Source organism: Penaeus chinensis, chromosome 7, assembly GCF_019202785.1.
Source record: "Penaeus chinensis breed Huanghai No. 1 chromosome 7, ASM1920278v2, whole genome shotgun sequence".
Taxonomy (NCBI): Eukaryota; Metazoa; Arthropoda; class Malacostraca; order Decapoda; family Penaeidae; genus Penaeus; species Penaeus chinensis.
Window position 1 is genome coordinate 23,033,579 of NC_061825.1, and position 5,000 is coordinate 23,038,578.

General features: G+C 41.4%; 1 protein-coding gene across 2 annotated transcripts in view; it reads left to right on the forward strand.

The window, feature by feature from the left end:
- Window positions 1–5,000, forward strand: part of LOC125027332 (protein slit-like) — a 292,665-nt gene that overhangs the window by 138,733 nt on the left and 148,932 nt on the right. The window lies entirely within an intron of this gene.

The following is a 5,000-nucleotide window of genomic DNA, read 5'->3' on the forward strand; positions in this document are numbered from 1 at the left end:
ACGACGTCTGTTGGGAAACCACTGGTTTCAGAAACAGATTTCTGACCTCCCTTGACCCTGACCCATCCGCTGACCGGGAATTATCGTCCCGCAATTAAAGCGCGACAATAAGCTTATTTGTTAGCTGGACATGTCCCCGGGCCGCGTATGCAGATGAGCAGTACCTGAGCTGCCGGAGGTCATTAGGGTGTTTAAGAAGCGGTACAGAGGGGGAGGGGGGCATTTTAGCTCATGGGCTTGTTCTGTTAGACACCATGAAAGAACAAGAAAACGTTTTGCCAAGACGTAAGACGCACGCACACACACACACACACACACACACACACACACACACACACGCACGCACGCACGCACGCACGCACGCACGCACGCACGCACACACACACACACACACACACGCACGCACACACGCACGCACGCACGCACGCACACACACACACACACACACACACACACACACACACACGCACGCACGCACGCACGCACGCACGCACGCACGCACGCACGGACGGTGATTGTGCACTTCCAAAATTTTAAGAAATGAGAAAATAACTAGAGTGTCTCTGTTCCTTGGCCTCTAAAGTCCAAGTGAGTTGCCTGTGTCAAGTGCGTAATGTGATTATAATGAAGACTGATGCAGAGGGTGGAGTGAGGGCAGGAGGTGCGTAAACAGACGCAGTGTTCTTATTCGTGCTGTTATTGATATTGTAGCAAAGATGCCCGGAGTAGTGATTATTATGGCTATTACTATTCTTATTACCAATATTGTTATAGTTGTAGTGTTCATTACTATGGTGTGCGTGTCTTTGTTTTCTTAACTCCGCGAAGGTCTCGTGGGCAAAGAATCAAAACAGATTTTTTATGTAGACGGGAAGAACGCTGAAACGAGAAGAATTATCACAGAGGGCTTAGAGTAATGGGGGCGGCAAACGCGCTGATGGATGGCGTCATAAGAAAAGCGTTCAGTGGCGCAGAATGTTAATGGAGGAAGGGAGTTCTGATGATGGCTGACATTCCCACCTCTCTTTGCCCCTATTAACCCTAAAAATACACTGTAGCTATTTCCCACTCTGATACCAAAGGTTTATTCCCTCGCAAAGAACTTGGCCGATTTTGCTATTGCAGCCCTGCCCCCGCCTCTGCCCCCGCCTCTGCCCCCGCCTCTGCCCCCGCTATCAGTGTGTGCCTGTAGCCCCACGGCTAACGGGGGAGGCGTCGCGCCACGCCCCCGCTTGTGTTGCCCTTGGACAAGTGGATGCTGCAAAGCACAATTATCGTTCCAAGTGCTTGATAACACTAGCACTGTCAAGTGAAGCTTTAAGGTGTTTTTTCTTAATGGAATGTAACCCCCTCTTCTGCTTTTGATTGTGTGATCCTTTGCTGGGAAAAGACACTAAAGCATATGCTTTTTCATGGAAATTGCAATTTTCTCCCTACGCAATATTTCTCTCTTCGCCCACTGCGAACTCAGCTCATCTACTTTGTACCCCAACCACCAGCGGGTAGGCATCTTCTGGCCAGTCCACCTCCACTGCGACCTTCTGACATTCGCCTCCACTGACCCATCGCCGCCTCTGCCAACCTGGCTTCCAGTCCTATCAAAGGCCATTTAATTTACGTTATCGTCACCATGCATAACCACTGCCACCTGAAACGACCCAACCCCACTGACGCCTCGCGTCACCCTGCTTCGCCGCGCCAGCCGCTGAGCCCTCCATCAGTGGCCAACGCGCCCCCCCCCCCCCCCCCCTCGCCCTCCGCCGACGTCCCCACATCATTAGCTCGGCCATGACAGATCTACGTCGTAATCGCTATCATAATTCATTATCCGACCATTAGGATTCCACATTTATTATACAGTCGAATGATGATATCTTTAAACCTCTTGCCCTCGACATGCGCGCCCCCTCTCCTGAAGCACACGTTAAACCCTTCTCAATTGTCAATATATATATGTGTGTGTGTGTGTACATATACATATTTATATACATTTATATATATACACATTTATATATATGTATATATATACATAGACATATATATACATATATATATACATATATATATATATATATATATATATATATATATGTCTATGTATATATGTACATATATATAAATGTGTATATATATATATATATATATATATATATATACATTTATATATATGTATATATACACATAGACATATATATATATATATATATATATATATATATATATATATATACATACATTTATATATATGTATATATACACATAGACACATATATATATATATATATATATATATATATATATATATATATATGTATATACAGTATGTATGTGTATATGTCAAAAAAAAATATATATATATATAAATATATATAAACATACATATATATACATATATATATATATATATACACACATATAAATATGTATATATACTCGAATATATATATATATATATATATATATATGTATACATACATACATACATACATACATACATACATACATACATACATACATACATACATACATACATACATACATACATACATACATACATACATACATATATATACATACATATATATATATGTATATATATATATACACATATATATATTTTTTCTTTCTTTCTTTCTTTTTTTTTTCTTTTTTCTTTTTAACAGCCATTCATTCCACAGCAGGACATAGGCCTCTCTCAATTCACTATTGAGAGGTCATATAGCAGTGTCACCGTTGCCTTGGGCCACGACGGCGACTTCCCCTACGACACCTGCGTTTCACTTCTCAAGGCGATATGTCGTCTTCTCGCCATGAGATCGGGCTCAAGCGAGCAGTTACAGCGCAGGCATTTTTACGACCGCCGCGACGGGGAATTGAACTCGGGACCACGAGGTGCTCTAACCACTGGACCATCGCAGCAGTCATATATATATGTGTGTATATATGTATGTATATATATATATATATATATATATATATATATATAATGTATACATATAAATATGCTTATATATACCTATATGTGTATATATATATGTATGTCTATATCTACCTACCTACTTACCTACCTACCTACCTACCTTTCTATCTATCAATTTCTTATTTATCTGTAAATCTGCCAATCCAGTTGTCTGTCTGTCTGTTTACTATCAATCTACGCACCTACTACTTTCTTACTTACTTACTTATTTTCCTACTCACCTACTTATATATCTACCTACCTGCATACCTAGCCAGGTAGACACCTGTCTTTCTGTCTATCTACCTCCCTAGCTATCTATCCACCTACCTACCATTTACCTATCTAACTGTATATTTAGCTACCTGCTTATCTATCTATCTATCTATCTATCTATCTATCTATCTATCTATCTTCTTACCTACCAGCCTACCTCCCTACCTGCCTGCCAGCCTGCCTGCCTTCTTACCTAGGAACCTACTTACCTACCTGCGCACCTCCCTGCCTACGTCTGCGCCCGCCCGCGCACCCTGTCCTCCCCGCTCGCCCGCAGGAACCCGGGCCGGGCTCGCGAGGCCCTAACATTATCCCTAAACTGCCATTATCGCAGCGGGAAGATGTGGCTGGGCTTACATTCCTCCGTCATTACCGCGAGTCGGTCGGCTTGCTTAATAATATGATTGCGACGCCTTGTTCCTCCCTCCTTAGACGTTTCTTAGGGCGGTATCTCGTGGCTTGAAGCACACTAATAAGGAAATGCATGGGCCGTCGGGGTCACATGTCTCTGTGAAGTTATCTTTATCGAACGAATTATATTTATCACTTCATAGTTTTACTTAACAGATGGATACAAAATAAAGCCTGATGTGTATTTGCACAATCTGTGTGAGCGTGATGATGCATCTTACCAAGAATTCAAACCGAGATGTAAATGTATAGAACGGATCAAGCTAATGGCATAAATCAACTTAGTCAGAAGGCCTACATTGTCTTAGACCTTGGGTCAGTTTAGATTCCGATCTAACGAAGGACGTACGAAGTGAAAATGACGGAACCCTTGGCCAAGTTGTTTGCTCTACTCTGCTCTGTTTATGTTTTATGCAGTCAAGTTATTAAAGCACAGTCGGGGTAGATTTTTCGACTTCAATTGAATCATGTGATAACTTTGACTATTACGTGCATGATATTGGCTTTACACTGTTTGTGTGCCTCATGGCCATCATTATCCTTCACCTTATCTAACGTTTTCACGTTCGTTTCTCTTCTTCGTTTTATTACCTTCGAGCATCGAGACCGAGCAATGGCCATGTTATATAAATTCTGGAGACAGAATGTCTGCAATGCAAATTCACCAAATTATAAGCAAACACTTCCTTCAACGGTGTTCACGAAGTCAGTCTGTGTGTCGACATCGTCTCATTTCTCTTTCTCATGCTTATCGTGAATATATTTCTTAGGGGAACGCATCTGACAACGGTAGGTCTCAAATACCCTTAAAGAATGATGAAGTTGGAATGATGTAAAACTCCCGTCTAATACTATATGATTATTATTAAATACGTACCTGATCTTGTAGCTTAAGAACGTTTGTCATAACCTAGAGTTATAGGTGTCGGTCTAGAATTTGGCTATGACAATGCCATACTTTTCACTGCCGGGTATCGTACACGGACTGTTTATCCTGTTCTCCCACGACCTCGTACGAATGTCTTCTGCAGAAAGTATATATATATATATATATATATATATATATATATATATATATATATATATAAACACACACACACACACACACACACACACACACACACACACACACACACACACACACACACACACACACACACACACACACACACACACATATATATACATATATATACTTATACATATACATACATTCTCTCTCTCTCTCTCTCTCTCTCTCTCTCTCTCTCTCTCTCTCTCTCTCTCTCTCTCTCTCTCTCTCTCTCTCTCTCTCTCTCTATCTCTATCTCTATCTCTCCTCCCCTCTCTCTCCTCTCTCCCCTCTCTCCCCTCT